General features: G+C 42.2%; 1 protein-coding gene across 5 annotated transcripts in view; it reads left to right on the top strand.

The window, feature by feature from the left end:
• Nucleotides 1–611: 611 nt before the first annotated feature.
• ZNF609 (zinc finger protein 609) overlaps nucleotides 612–16256 on the top strand; it is a 220351-nt gene continuing 204706 nt past the window's right edge. For 2 of the 5 annotated variants that reach the window (XM_068553457.1, XM_068553491.1), the window contains exons 1-2: nucleotides 4442–4532; nucleotides 13213–13293. The gene's annotated coding sequence lies outside the window, so the exon portion shown is untranslated. Of the gene's footprint in view, nucleotides 632–652; nucleotides 671–4441; nucleotides 4533–13212; nucleotides 13294–16256 lie in introns of those variants that run through there. The other 3 variants (XM_068553483.1, XM_068553476.1, XM_068553465.1) reach the window with 3 other exon arrangements.

Consider the following 16256-nt stretch of genomic DNA (forward strand, 5'->3'; position numbering starts at 1 on the left):
TGCATTGATGCTCACTCAACTGTGAACCCTGCTTGTTGCAGAGCTCTGGGCATTGGTTTTGTAGGGGCCTGATCACTCTGGATTCCCAGGCGAAACCCACCCAATTCTTGTTCTAGTGATGAAGGCATGTTGTATTCTTTTTTTTTTTTTTTTTTCTGTTCAACTTCTGTAGAGAAAGTTGGAAAGGACGCCAATGGCTGTTCTTTAGGGGGAAAAAAGTCTCTCTCTGGCCTTCTGCAGACCCTACTACTATTAATGAAGCCACACTGGGTTTACTATGCAGTTAATAGTTTACCAAGCAGTAGCAATTTGAATTCTGTGCTGGAATTGTCTGGTTTTCTTAATACCAAAATAAAATTGAAAGGTAGGAGGTGAAGAGCCAAAGGAGAAAAAAAAAAGAAAATGTTTATCTTTCTGCCTTTTTATTTGAATGACAGCCTGAACACAGAGGAGTATGGATTGATTTTTCCACCTGGATAGATTGTGTGTGCATGCCTAAAGAAAAACATCAGGAGACGCAAGAGTTCAGGTTATGCAACCATTTTGTGTGCTGTGATAAAGTTTACAAGAACTTTACAAGTTTATGAGAAACCCACCTCAGCATCCAAAATATGCAGCTGGAGCCACATGAGTAAATGGCAGAGTAACTTGGAAACTTCTCCTTTTCATGGTTAGACTGTGAAAGACTCTCTTCAGTTCACGTGGTGGTGGTATAAGGTCTCTCTTTTATTTGTGGAGACACCCGGGAGGAAATGTGGGAGAGACTTGGGGGTAGATGGCCGTCAGTTGCTCAGTGATGAATAGCATAATTTAAAGCCTAGTGGAAAATCTTAGCAGCCTGAGTACAAACTTGCCCAGGAGTAGCCTTTCAGTACTTTACAGCACTTTGCACTGACCCTGTAACTCTGGGACAGCTTGGCCTGAGGGAAGGTCCACATTTCTGAGCTGGTTTACTTCTACAGCCTAAATATCTGTACCCTCTTTTGGATGGTTGGGTTCATTGGCTCTCAATTTGTATAGTAGCTAAAGGATTCAGCGTTTTTGTTTTTCTAGGCAGGACACAGTCTCAATTATATAAGCTCAAAGTAGGATATATATAAAACTGGAGTCTTTCTCTGCCAGGATTTTTAGGAGGCTTTGGCCTTGCAGATGTTTGGAATGGAGTAGGGGTGGGGGGGTGGTGTTTGCTTGCTACAGCTAATCTGGGGAAAGAAAACTAGGTGTCCCTTTTTTTCTTTTTAAGTTGGCAGCTTACAGAAACCCGTTTTTCCCTAGGGAGTAGGTATAAAAAATTGACTATAAAGATTGCTTTTACAAATAATTACAAAGTTATGGCTTTTTATGAGTTATAACCCTAATCTCTTTTCATTTTTAACTACTGTCTCCACTGAAGTCCATTTATGTGGATTTCATTTTGTTTGGTAAGTTTTTTTTGTTTTTTTGTTTTTTAATGCTTTTGCTAGAGCTCCTAGCCAAGATAGAGACAGTATTGGGGTTGTTCTCTTGCCCAGTTAGACAAGGCCAGTAAAAAAGCAAGCATCTATTAAACTAGAGAAATCAGCTAACTTCAGTTTATTAGTCCTCGGAGGGCAGGAAAGAAAGTCCTGTGATGAAGGATTTTTTTCCTTGAGATTCAAGTAGCAAGTGCACATCTGCTGTTCTCAGCTTCTGTGAATGTGTTTGGAGGGAGGTGATCCATATTACAGGCTCCAGCAGATCAAGGAATCTAGCATGTGGAGGGCTTTCTAATTCTCTCATGCAGAGAAGAAAGAACATAGCCACAGTGCCATCCTCTGACACAAAGAAACTTGTGTAAATGTGTGTCCATTTATGTGTGTGCACATAATGTGGATTAATTCATGCAGTGAAACCTGGAAGACTGATCAGATTTCTGTTGTGACAATGAAGAGTCTAGAAAGAAAATCTAGTAAATATTGTACCCTGACTTGCAGTCAGGTAGATAAGGTGGGGCAGAGAGGGCAACTGAGAATGTGTAGATGTGTCACAGGAAGGGAGTGAGATGTTGGGACAAGGGGCAAAAAATGTCAATACATAAGATTTGAGGAGCGTCTAGAGCTGTGCTGTCTAATATAGTAGCCACTAGCCACATGTGATTATTTAAATTAAGTGAAATTAAGATTCAGTTCTTCAGTCACAGTACCATATTTCAGGTGTTGACATAACTACACGTAACCAGTGACTTCTGAATTGGACAGCTCAAGTATAGATTATTTCCATCATTGCAAAAAGTTCTATCAGACAGTGCTTGTTCAGAGCAGGGGTCAGCACACTTTTTCTGTAAAGGGCCAGACAGCAACTATTTTAGGCTTTCCAGGCCATATGGTCCCTGTTACAACTATTTACCTCTGCTGTTGCAGTGCAAGTGAAATGAATCCATAGATAATACGTAGGTGAATGAGCACGGCTATGAGCCAGTAAAACTTTTTTTATGGACACTGAAATTTGAATTAATATATTAATATAATTTTCACATCACAAAATAGTCTTCTTTTGATTATTTTTCAGCCATCCAAAAATGTAAAAGCCATTCTTATTCTTAGTTCATGGGACATACCAAAACAGGCACTGCACCTGATTTGACCTGTGGGCCATATTTTGCCAAACCCTGGTTGAGAGGAATAAGAAGTCAAAACTTAAGATTCTTTTACTGTATAGGACATCAATTGCTTGAAAATTTTTAATGGTTCTTCTAGGCTTGAAAAATTTCTGTCTAAAAATAGGAGTTCACTGTAGGAATGTTTGCTTTGTTCCCCATTTTTGCAGTCCAGTCTTTTTCAGTGGTAGAGTCATGCTCTTCAGTAGGAGATGACTACTCAAATGTTAACCTTTAATTCATACCTAAGTCTCTAAACCCTTCTCTTTGTCTGCCTGCAAGTAGCTGAATCCTCACTTGTAACATCGTCCAGTACAGATTAGAGGTTTTCTGTCACCTGGGGTCAGTTTTGTTCTTGTATGGTCCTAGAACAAGCTGAATATGGGTGGATCAAGGGGAGATTATTTTTACTAGGCCAGATAGGCTTAGTGTTCATCTTTAGCCATCATCCCCTGACACACACACACACACACACACACACGCGCGCACACACACCTTTTGCATGTGTATTTGGAGATATAAAGGGATTTTATGACCTGGCTCTATACCCAAGTCACATACTCTCTTGAGTGGCACTGTTGAAGGATGCCTCAGGGTAAGGGAAAGGAAAGATAAAAACTGCAGAGCTGGGAATTCCCTGGCGGTCCAGTGGTTAGGACTCTGCACTTCCACTGCAGGGGGCACAGGTTTGATCCCTGGTCAGGGAACTAAGATCACACATGCTGCTCAGCCAAAAAAAAACCCTGCAGAGCTAAGATGGTCAAGGACATAATTGAGACTAAGACTTGAGAATTAAGATAAATTTCTTTTCGCAAGGGAAGGGGGTGGACGTTTTAGGGAAGAGGTGGTGAAAAGTATGATAAGTTTCATGAGTGAGAGGTGAGTGGGAGGGTTCACTTAAACAAGGACAGGATGCCTACTAGATAGCGTGCTGGGCAATCAGATGAATGGCAGATAAGATAAAAGTTACAATAGTTAGAATGGTGGGTTGGGAAAGAACCGTAGGACTTTTAGATAATAAAAGGCAACAAGATTTGGTGATATGGGCTGGTGAGGTGAAAAGAGATATTAGAAGGATTAGAAATGGGTACTTTTAAGAGGAAAACTAGTGGTAATCCTACAAAAGAAATTGGAGAACAAAGGATAAAAAATTAGGGGATTGATACTTTGCTGAACCAAGGGATAAAATGGGTGAAACACGATGAGCCGTGCTTGCTCTTCTGTTCTTTGTGGATGTTCACGTTCAGACCCCTTGTGACCCTTTCCTCTCCCCACGGTTAGACACCTATAGAATTGGTGTCTTCCGCATTTAAGGTATGATACTTCCCCAGAGACCTCTCTGCGAGGAAGTCTGGTCCAGCGAGAGGTCTTTCCACGAGGAGAGAGCGTTAGGTTCGAGCTCTCCAATCCAGGTTTCTTCGAGTTTATCTCTGTTTTAACCGGCTCGCCGGGTTTTCCAGCATTCCCAGAGCTCCGAGTCTCTAATCCGGGCTCCGAGTCTCTAATCCGGGCTCCGTGTGACCGCGCGTTCCGAGACCCAGGATTTGGTTCATCCATCCAGGTTCCGGGTTTCCCCTGCGCTCTACCGCTCCAGACTGCACACCAGCCCGGGATCCGGATCCGAGGGCCCGGTAGTCCAGTGTCCGGGTCTTGCGGGCGGCCCTGGTTGTCCCGGATCGCGGCGGCGGCGGCGGTGGTGGCGGCGGCGGAGGGACCCGCGGCCCCGGACACAGCGGCACCGGCGGGCGGGGCGGAGCGGCGCGAGGAGGGGGCGGAGAGCCGCAGACGAGGCGGGGTGGGGTGGGGTGGGGGGGAGGGGCCGCGGGAACGGATGGCGGCCTGGGCCCCGTAGCAGCGGCGGCTCGACGGCCCGGGGCCCGGGCGGGCGGAGGTGGCGGCTCCCGGGACCGGCCGCGCGGTGAGTCCGGAGCTTTGTGTGGAGCCGGGGTTGGGGGAGGAAAGAGGCGGCGGCGCCGAGGGGGCCAGGGGTAGCGGCGCCTGACAGAGGAAGTGGGGGTTGCGGGGCCGGGGCGGAGCGAGGGGAAGGTGTGTATGGCGCGGGTGGGGGGGGTCGTTGCGCGGGTGGGGGAGGGGGCGTCGAGGGGCGCGGGGTGAAGTTCAAAGCGCGGCCAGGGCCGGTTGCGGCTGAGGGTAGGGGTGCCCGAGAGGGGATTAGGGTCTGGCCAGGTTGTGGGGACAGGCCAGAGAGTTTCAAAGGCGAGTCTGGGTATCTTGAGGGGGCCCAGGGCGACTGGAGCTAGTCAGGGAGTTAGGGGGGTTCAGGGCGAGGGTCTGGGAGCAGGACGTGTGCGCAGCCCAGGAGGGGGGAGCAAGGTGGCCGGGAGTGTGCAGTAAGTAGGTTGTGGGTGTGTACTCCTTCCAGGCTTCAGGTCACATTTACTCCTGTCCTTTTCTTCAAGATGGAGGGATTCCTGGGCCTGGCCTTAACTGCTATCCTAGTACCCCCGGGAGGGTTTGTGACCCTGTCCTGTTTGGAAAACCCATGCTGCCCTCTTTCCCTTTATGTGTAATTACGGTTGGATCATCTCTGTGCTTTGCTCAGATTCTCCTTCCTCCCTCTGGGGTTGAGGAGGAGGAGACACATCTGACCAATTAATGTGTGTTTGTGAAACAGGCAGCAGCAAACAGTCATTTCAGGTTCTAGGAATTAGGCTCACACAGGGTGGAGAGATCAGAGCCCTTCAGGGGGAATATTTCTGAACAAATCACAGATGATTAAATTATCTAAGAAACAGCTTCCAACCTAAATGAGAGTGGGAAAGATGGGGAAGAAAGCCTGTCTGTTTCCAGCCATGTGTCCAGAGCCCTAGGGGTTGAGGAGAGTCCCCAGTCCCCTACAGGCCTCTCTTTTCTGTATGAGGCTTTGCTCTGCAGCCTTGAGTTAATTTCACCCCTGCTGCTTTGTGTTGGGGGAGGGAGTGCTGGTTCAGGCTGTTGTGAGGAGATGACTGTTCTGCTGCCACACACAATAGTCGTGTCATTTTATCGGGACTGCTACCCCAGGGCTGAGAACTGCTGCTGCAGAGATAAACCGGTCCCTCTCACCCGCCTATTGTGTACACAGTGAAGGTCATAGGTTCAAGTCTTGTCTGAGAGCTTTGGATATGCTCCATCTCCCAGGCTCCTCAGTGCCATTTTCTTCCTTTTCCAGACTGGGGCTTGCCATTGGAGGAGGCCAGACAGAAAGGCTCTTCTTTTTGAGTGAGGAACAATGCAGAGCTCATTGGCACACATTTTTCAGAAGAATAGGGAATGCCAGCCATGTTGTGCCTGCCTCTTTGGCTAGCCTGTACTAAGTTGAGGAGGAAGAGTGGCTGGGAGACTCAACCCTGATGTTTGTGTCAGACTTTTAAGGAAGAAGACTCCAAGGGGAGGGTTTTACTCTTGTTTGAGCCAGCATATTTAATCCTTTTTATAGAGATGGGACACACACAAAGATTTTTGTTTATTCGTTTAGGAATACCACTAAAAACCTGTGCAGGGTTAAGATAGGAAGTCAAGGACCAAGTACCTTTTTAATGGTGACTTCCTGGTCAGAATAATTGCACAACAAAAAAGCCACAGAATTTGCCTATCTGGGCAAGGGCTGGGGAAACGAAACAACTTTCCTTTTTATCTTTATTTTCATTCTGATGAAAGGAGGTGACTTGTTCATTGTGTAGAAAATCCATATGTGTTTCTGTGTTAGGGAGAAGTTTGCCAGAGAGATGAACATAAAAAAAAAAAAATCATTTGAGATCTTGGGAGTTACTAATGAGAGAAGGATGAGAACAAGCTAGAAGGAAACCTGTCCTTGCATTTACCTCATAGAAGTGCCCAAATAGTATTTAGGTACTATTAATTGGGTAAAGAATTATTGGGGGCTAGAAATGAGGTTTTCCTTTAGGACATTAAAGAAAACTTTTCTTTAAAAAGAGATTAGAAATCAAGCTCATTGTGGGAGGACAGTTGTACACAATGTACACTGTACACAATAGCCAGCCATTTCCTATAGAGTGTTGTTGAAGAGGAACTTTAGCCTTTGGTTGTGGTAAAGGTCTTTCTGAGGCCCTAAGTCTGACCACGTTGCCTCCCTTTTCTCTTTCAATGAGTTTCTTAAAAATGATGGCTTGCCACTTAGATGTTGGGCTTTGTTAGGAGGGAACAGGTTGTTCTGACCTTTATGTTTCTTGATGACAGAACTGTCTTAAGGTCTTACTAGAGGTGTTGTCTGTCTTTAGACTGTTTCCAATTGTATGTCCTAGGTCTCTGAGTGAAGTCTCAGCTAAACTGAGTCCAAAGCTTTTTGCTCTTGGGCTGTTGGCATTCATTTCTTAATCCTGTCAGGTGACAGTGAAGGCAGAAGCCTCAGATTAAATTTGCCCTGATTAGATTTAGTGGTTTCAGAATTGGGCCCTTGCCACAAGGAATCTTATAAGTCTTCTGACTGTGACCATATTTCAGAGAGCACTTTGGATTTTTTTTCCCCCAGCCTCTTGTTAGAAAATGTTTCCTTGTGAGAGGTCTAGATAGCTGGACAGATTATTGCTTATTTTGTGTGAGGATATGGAAGCATAATTTTGGCTCCTGGTAGTAATTATGTTGCAATTAGCATATAGCAACTAAATGACTGGAACAGGATAATTTGTTGAGGGGTTTACTGATTGCTCTGTCAAGTGGAAGTGCCACTCCTTACTTATTTGACTCAACACTACTGCCTGGGCTCAGCCGTGGAGACTTAACAAGTACAGGAATGATGTGTGGTCTCTAGAAGTTCACACTCTGTTTTCTCTCTCATCACTGCCAGATACTACAGAACCTTCTAGTGCCACTTTTTCCTGCTCCATAGGTAACTAAGCAATTGTTATTTCCCTTGTGGAAACTGGTCATGGATGGGAATACTGCCAGACAGATGGGGCCACTCTGAGATGAGGCAGCCTTATGTTGCGTGGCAAATTTTCTTTTAAGCAGCTGAATTCTCTCTTCTGACTGATTTTAAAAAATCAGATTTCTTTAAAAAAAAAAAAACCCTGCAAAATACAAAATCGCGTAGTGTACTAAATATGCCTTTGTGATATCTCATAAAAGTTGGCTATGACAGACAAAATGAAGAGAGGCGATGCTGATTGGCAGGTTCTGGGCCCACTAAGTGTCAGTGAAGGACTGTTTTCACTAAGGAACAGGTAATTCACCAAAGCACCTGCCTAGCTGGGCATGTGGAATTGGCAGCAGCTGTGCAGTTGCAGAGGGATTATTGAGCAGGTGGTTAAAGAATCACATGCCACAGTAACAAGAAAATACTTGGTCCTCCGTGGTTTAGGTTCAGTTCTTATGTGTGAAATTCTTCTTTGTTTCACGTTTCTTAATGCCTGATACTGGTTTGTTAGTGAGATGATAATGGAATAGAGAAAAGAGATTCTTCCTTCTCTCTGTGTTTCTTTTAGATTACTGAGTAGCTTGCCTTAGACGTGGTCCTAGACGGCCCTATTGTATTTCTGTGAGTTCTGGCTTTATGCCCTATGAATGGGAAGGGAATAATGGTAATTCAGTGTTTCTAGCACTTGTTTATTAGGGGGATAGGGAAGGAGAAAATTCTTTGCTTTTAGGGTGGTGAAAAGGATTTAGCTGCTGGGAGGATACCCAGGTGCAAAGGATGTAATTGACTTTTTGTGTTAAGTCTACCTGACATATCTTACTCAAGACTTTCACATGTGTTTTTATTTTATGAATGTAATTCTCCACATGAAGTTTGCACCTCTTCTGTTGTTTGTTTTATTCCATTTTTAGTTTCTCCCAGCACCTTTATAACTCTTTTTTTCTGGCTTTGAGATTAACATCACTGTTAGAATCAAGTCATCATCAGAGGGCCAAATCATGCTAAGGAAGTATCTCAACTAAATGTTTATCTTAAAAACAAGTATAGCATTTCCTATAACTTGGAGGAGGATTTTCTATTTTGAGGGTCTCTGCAAATTCCCAGATTTTCCTTCTAGGTTATCATCATCTTCTGTTAATATTTTATTTTTCTTTCACATGTTCATGCCACTATAGTAGGCAGTGCCGTAGAGCCTAAAATTTATAAACAAGCAACTTGGTGTTTATTTTGTGACTTCTTTAGTGTCCTCCAGTGATTTTCTGTATTGGGCTGACAAGCTGTGTGCTTGAAACATGCAGGCACACACATACACACAATCTAATTGAATTCACAGGGTATTAATTAACAGTTGATTGACAGCAAAGAAGTGACTTTAACTGTTTTGGAGTTCAGAAATCCCTTTTCCAAGTGAAGTGAAGGCTCTGATCTGTCAGAGAGATTGAGACAGAGATTTAGGTAGATGGCTGGCTGGCTGGCTGGATAGATAGATAGAGTTTTTTGATTGATTTAGGGAAAAGGGAGGCAAACAGTGTGACTGAGGCCAGGGCCAGTGGACCACTACAGAGACAGGGACATTTGCAAGAATCTGTTTAAACCTAGTTTGCAACCTAGCTTTAAGTAGGAGCCTAGCAGTCATTTGTATAATACTCACTTCTGGGAAAAAATATAAACTTCTTTATTTCCCCATATGAAGCCATCGCAGCTGTTTGTTTTAAACTGTTCACAAACCACCATGTATTTTCCTAGCATTCTCAGTAGTTTGCTTCCTCATGTTTTTCTCCCTCCCTCATCTCCCATCCACATTCTCTGCTCTGAAGACTTCCCTAGCAGCCTGGAAACACTCTAATTACTGTAGCTATTATAGTCACAACCCAGATCTTCCACCTCCCTTCCACTCACCCCTTTCTATCTTCCTTCCCCCTCCCCTTGCTCTAGCAGCAGGAGTTGAACTGCAGTCTCATGAGCACAGTCAGATCTATGAATGAGCTTTATATCTTGTCAAGGCAGAACTCCAGATCCAACAGGGCTGATTTTTCATGGTTCTCTTGCTGTTTGTTCTTGGATCAGAGTCCCAGAAATAAGAGATGGCAAATACCTATTAGGTCATATCTAATCCATCACTCAGGAGCAAACCTGCGATCTTTTTCTTGTCTCTGTGAGAATTTTTTCCTTCTTTCTTTTGCAGGTGAGAGCTGTCTGATGCCAGGCAAGCTCTGAAACTGCCTTCTTTTTATTATGCTCTCTGGTCATTAGTGTCAGGCCAGCTTTGCTCCCTTGGATTTTTATTCTTATCCCATTTTCAGGATTACTTGCTCCCAGCAAAATCTCCACCCTCTTCAACTTCAGTCCTCTCTTCTTCTTTTTTTTTTAAAATTAATTAAAATTAATTAATGTATTTATTTTTGGCTGAGTTGGGTCTTTGTTGCTGTGCACAGGCTTCGGCGAGCAGGGGCTACTCTTTGTTGCCGTGCGTGGGCTTCTCATTGCGGTGGCTTCTCTTGTTGCGGAGCACGGGCTCTAGGCACGCGGGCTTCGTTAGTTGCAGCATGTGGGCTCAGTAATTGTGGCTCCCGGGCTCTAGAGCGCAGGCTCAGTAGTTGTGGCACATGGGCTTAGTTGCCCCGTGGCATGTGGGATCCTCCTGGACCAGGGCTCAAACCCGTGTCCCCTGCATTGGCAGGCAGACTCTTAACCACTGCGCCACAAGGGAAGCCCCCCAGTCCTCTCCTCTTGATTGTTGGCACCACATTTGTGGGTTCCTTTTGTACCATCAAGTTATCTATGCCAGAAGTTACCACTTTTCAGACCTTTGCCACAAGAGTCATTGTGGCATTCTCTTAAGGAGTTGCATTTGATGGAGCACAGGACACAAATCCCAGCAGGTGGTAATTAATAAAATGGCTCAGAAAATATGTGCGAGGTTGTGCCCTTAAGAACGCCCTGTACTGTATGAACAAATGCTCCTCCTTTCTGTTTGAATTGGGGTACTTCCTATTCTAACCCTTTGTTCTCTTTAGATGGATGAATTTTATTTTTGTGTGGCTTAGTTACAGTTAGTTATTTTCTGATTTAATAGTATAAAATGTTTATTTGCTAATATAGCTTTTCAAAGCATAGAGGAAAAAGCACAGAATTGCGAGTCATAAAACCCAGGTCCTGAGCACTGTTTTGCCTCTGACTAGCCATGCCTTGTGCTAGTCACTCCTATGTTTTCACTTTCCTTATCTGTAAAGTGAGCATATTAGACATGATCATCTCTAAAGGTTCCATATAGTGTTGAATTTTATGCTATCGAGATTATGATGAAAGAATGGGACAAAAATGGTTGATGGTTGACGTAAGGGAGCAGTTTTTTATTATTGTATTGGTATTCAGAAGGGCAAATAAGTGCAGCCTTAGTTCCCGGGGGCTTGACTCTCACTCCTCTTTGATATGTTTATAAAGTTTATGTTGTGCTTTTTTTTTATGAAGTTATCTTCTTTTGGAGAGTCTTGTACCTTCATTCTGCAGGTTCACCGGTTTGTCAAATATACCTTTTTCTAGCCTTCTCAAGCCATAGGAGTGGGGATGAGAAAGCTGTAGAAAAAGAACCTCAGCTTGGGAGAAAGAAATCAAACCTGAAAGGATTTGCCTGATATCATTAAGAAGTAATTTTGTGTATTCAGTCAGGAATCTAAGATCTTTAAATCTCTTATATCTGAAATCTTGAGCCAAGGGACTGATTTTGGAGGTGGGTTGGGCATTTTTCCATTTTTGTCCAGTTAGTGGAAAACCTACTTTGAATTAACTTCTTGGGATTGAATAAGAGTTGCCTACTGTTTTGTTTACAAAATAAAAGTGTTATTTTTAATGCTCAAAATGCAAAATCTGGCAGTTTGACCAACAAGGGGGATCTCTGAAATACCCCCTAAAAGGGACTGAGCAAATTAAAGCTGATGGGTGACTTTAGGAACTTTGAAAGTGGTAGTACAGTTGACCCTTGAACAACACAGGGATTGGGGCACCTCCCCCCCTCCCCCAGGGAAGTAAAAAATCCTCATATAACTTTACAGTTGGTCTTCCAGTATCCAAGGTTCCAACCAACTGCAGGTTATGTATACTGTAGTACATGTTTATTGAAAAAAATCCAGATATAAGTGGACCTAAATTACAGTTCAAACCCATGTTGTTCAAGGGTTAACTGTGATGTTAGAAAATCTTCGCTTTCAAGCGGTTTACAGGAATAAAATTGTATAACCTAGTTGTTAATTCCCCAAGTTAGGATTTTTATCAGCATTTCCCAGTTAGTTTTTGGATTTGGAACTTCCAATAGCGGCTATTTATTGAATGTTAAGAAGATGATGGTCTTTTAGTCTTTCTTTCTTTTTGGGGAATGTGTTTAACATGGCAAAATCACATGCTTAATCTACCTTTGAACATTGGAAGAAGCATTCACTGTTCTTAAATTTGTACTTAAAAGATCCATCCGTCTGTAATAGAAAAATTCAGTGGGAGGAACTATTGTTTATTTTGGACTCATAAAAAGTCCTGGGAGTGTTTTGCTTTATTCCCAGCCATCTGTAGCACATTACTAATTTTCAGGTAATCTAAAGGTTATTTTGAGAAGTGTTCCACTTGAATGAGATTTTTTAAAGATTTGTATTAGAAATATAAGTGGCTTTTGTAGATAGATTTTTTTTTTTAAGTGTCAAGTGAAGGGTTTTGAATTGAAAAGTGACCAGAGTAGGTGCCATGCAACCCTTGGAAATCAAACCACACCATGACTGAAATCCAGGTCTGGCAGTTAGGCCACATTGCCTGCTGGTACTGCATTGCATGCTGATACAACATTGCATGTTGGTACCTGTAGTTTCTTAGGCTGCAGTTCAGTATTTATAGAGTAAGGCAGCAGTGTCTGCTCTATTCTATGTACAGAGTAAAGCCAGAGGCCTTTTGGTATGTTATCAGAGTGTTCCTAGTAACATTCCTAGGTAAGCACTTTGGGTTTGGTTAAGATGAACTTTTATTCATGTGAGCAGAAGTGAATGTTCAAGAATGTCCCTTGTAAACTTCAGTTGCAAATTCTGAGGTTTGGTGTGAAACTCAGCAAGAATGGTATCAGAAATGGAACTATAGAGAAATTGGAATTGTGAGGCTCATGGGGTCTGTGAATCTGAAAGGTATAGTGGGAAGGGGGAAATTTTTTTTCTACTTGGTATTTGCTTTTGAATGTACCTCCAGTCCATCATTTCTGAAACTTGCTTCCCCTTTTCTCCCCTAAGCATTACAGTTCTTCCAGTTGCCATGGCACAAAACTTTGGGTTCATATTTGGTTCCTTTTTCTTCCTTACCACCTCATCTAATCATTCACCAAGTTTGAATCATTCTAGATACTTTATCATTTAGCTTTACCTTTTCACCTGACCTAGTTCAGGCCTTTCATCTGTATATTATTGTAGTAACCTCATGGTTAATGCTTCTTTCTGTATTACATACTACATACTACTGCAATATTATTAGAGTTTTTATTTATTTAGTTAGTTAATACAGGCATCCCTTGTCTTACTGTGCTTCGCGGATACTGCGTATTTTACAAATTAAAGGTTTGTGGCAAGCCTGTGTCGAGCAAGTCTATTGGCACCATTTTTCCAGCAACATTTGTTCACTTCGTGTCTCTGTGTCACAATATTTCTCTAATTCTTACAGTATTTTAAACTTTTTCATTATTATTATATTTGTTAAGGTGATCTGTGATCAGTGATCTTTGATGTTACTACTGTGACTTGCTGAAGGCTCAGATGATGGTTAGCATTTTAAAATTAAGGTATGTACATTATTTTTTAAGACATAATGCTATTGCACACTTAATAGACTACAGTATATAATAAACATAACTTTTACACGCACTGGGAAACCAAAAAATTTGTGTGACTTGCTTTACTGTGATATTTGCTTTATTGTGGTGGTCTGGAACCGAACCTGTAATATCCCCAAGGTATGCCTGTATTTATTGAGCACTTATGTGCCAGGCCAGACATCATCTCTGTCCTTTCAGGACTTACACATCTAGTTGAGGAAACTAGCAATCATTTAATGAATGTATGATTATGAGCTAAAGTGCTCTGAAAGGAAAGAATTTGTTTCTAGAAGAATATGTAACAAGGAATCCCAGTGTAGACTTTTAAAAACACAGTTCTGATTATTTCACTTCTTGCTGAAAACTTTTAATGACTCCTTACTGCCTATATAGGCCAGTACTCAAGATCTTCCATAACCTGACCAACCCTGGCCTTCAGTCTTATTTCTTTCTCACTGTTTTTCCAGCCATTCCTTCCGCTTACCCTGCATTTTTCAGTCTGAACACCTTAGTTTTTTTCTTTTCTTTTTTGTTGGAATGCCCTTCCCTGCTCCAAGGCATTCAGCTTTAAATCTGACCCTTCCTTCAACCTACCAAAAAATTTCATCTCCCTCCTGAAGACTTTCTTAACTTTCTTCTTCCCACCCACCTGTATCTCCAGAATCGATTTTGTATTCCTCTGTATCTCTTTAGCTCTTTGCTAGGATCTCTGTTATAGCACTGTATCACACCTTGTCTTTAATCATATGTGAATATATTTTTTTCCCTACCTCATTCTAAACTCCTAAGAGACCTGAGTCTCCTGTTTCCCATGGCTTCCACCCCAGTGCTTTGAATATAACTTTATGTGTAATGCTTGCTGAATTGAATTGGAATTTGATTTTTGAAAACAGAAACTTCTTGTGATTTTTTTTTTAAGTCCTTCTTTTATGTTAAGGTAACTTCCATTTAACACATTTTGTCCCAAACTGAATAACCTAGGAACAAGGCACAGACTGTGAAAGCCTTTAGAAATCCTTCAGACTCAAGGACAAGCATTTGTGCCCTTTAGTGCCTGCAGCAGTACTGTGGTCCCATATATCCTAGCTGATGGAAGACTTGAGGGGAGGGGGAGAGGTAGTAGTACATGGCAGACAGAAGCAATGTAGGTCGGTCACGGGAACCAGACTGATTCTGTTAGAGGAATATAGGCATGGTTGGGCCCTCTGGGTATTGTTGACCTCCAAGAGGTCTTTTTAGTTTTTCTTATTTACTTCTTTCGTTCCATAAATATTTATTGGATTCCTGCTATATGTGAGGTCCTGTCCTAGCTGCTTAGGATCTATCAGTGAACAAAATAGACAAAAAAATCCCAACTCCATGGATCTTGTCTTTTAACAAAAGGAAATATAAATAAGCATAATAAATAATTATATAGTATAAAGAGGGTGATAAGTAATGTGGGAAAAAATAGAACAGAGTAAGGGAGATTAGGAGTATGGAGGAAGGATAGGTGGGGGAGGTAGGAAGGTTGCAGCTTTAAATAAGATGGTCAGAGTAGACATCTTTGAGAATTGTGGTGCTAGTGTGTTACTGGTTTGTTAGGCACTTCCCTGAGGGTGCTGAATACTCTTCTGCCCAGAAGAGAGATAGAGGCACTGTCTGCAGTTGTTCCAAAGGGTCTAGCTGACAGTGAGGTGGAAAAATGTTCCTTTTTCTTGGCTGCTTCCCTGACTGGCATTCCTGGAAGTTAATCATGGTGAAAACTGCAGTCATGTCTGGAAGACACCAAGGGTAGAACTGGAGGCCTTGTAGCCAGTTCCCTGAGGAGTGGGATTTACTCTTCTGTTGATTGGCCCTTGGGTGCCTAGAGTAATGGGTGAGTTAGGCCTCTGAGCTTTCTCCTTCCTCAGAGGGAAAAGCCCATTATCATGACCTTCCCTCTTTCTAGTGAGACCTCAGCAACTTTGTTTGGGGTAGCTCTTTAAAAATAAGTTTTCAGGGACTGTACACTTTGCTCCCAGCCTAAAAATTAAATTTTAAGGTTTGTGGTATTTCGACTTCCTCTCAATGCATAGGTAACTATGTTCTGGAAGTCTCAGTACCTAATTCATTAGCCTGAGGATGAAGATGTCTTATGATGTCTAGATGCTCTCTTGTTTGACTTGTGTTTTGTAAATTTTCTTATAGTTTCCTTGCTTGCTCTTTACTAACCCTTCTACTACTTCATTATTTTTCCTGTTGCCTCTTCCCTTTTTCTTTACATTAAGCTGATAGGAAACAGAAATCCCTTAGGCTAGACTGCCATTTTGGTAATTGGCTGGAAGCTAAAATTCCTACCTAATGTATAGGAGATGTCTTATTTCTGTCCTTGGGTTATGTAGAATGCAGCTTGTGGACATCAAGCTCTCAGCACGTTTGTTATATTGTATGCTATTTGAGGTAGCTGAGAGGTGCAGGATACCTGTACACTCTATTTTTAGTTATTTATATCATCAGCTTTTGCAGTTGCAGTGCACAAGGAGACCTATTGGCCATTCTGAAAAAATGTGCTATTTTTGATATAAAATTTTAGAATAAAGGTTCTCAATGAACTTGGGGTCGATGCTAAGAAAAATCTGTTAACTTTTAGTCAGATGTGGTTCTAATGTTAGGTGAGCCTCTAGGCAGATTTCACATTGCTTTTCTTTGTCAGGATTTGCTGCATATCAGACTTGAAGTCATACGTTCTCACCACATACACTCAAGTGGTACAATAACATATTACCGATATTGTGAACTTTAAAACCAGTGGCTGTTAATTCAAGTGTGTGTTGTTTTTTTCTCTGGTGGTTAAAAGGGTTTCAGTTTAACTGACCAAGTTGTTTGCTTTATTAGTAAAAATGCTTTAATGTTGCTTAGTTTACTAGTGATAATTGCTTTTTTTAGTAGTAGTGTTTCTGTGGTTTGTA

This window comes from Eschrichtius robustus, chromosome 1, assembly GCF_028021215.1.
Source record: "Eschrichtius robustus isolate mEscRob2 chromosome 1, mEscRob2.pri, whole genome shotgun sequence".
NCBI lineage: Eukaryota > Metazoa > Chordata > Mammalia > Artiodactyla > Eschrichtiidae > Eschrichtius > Eschrichtius robustus.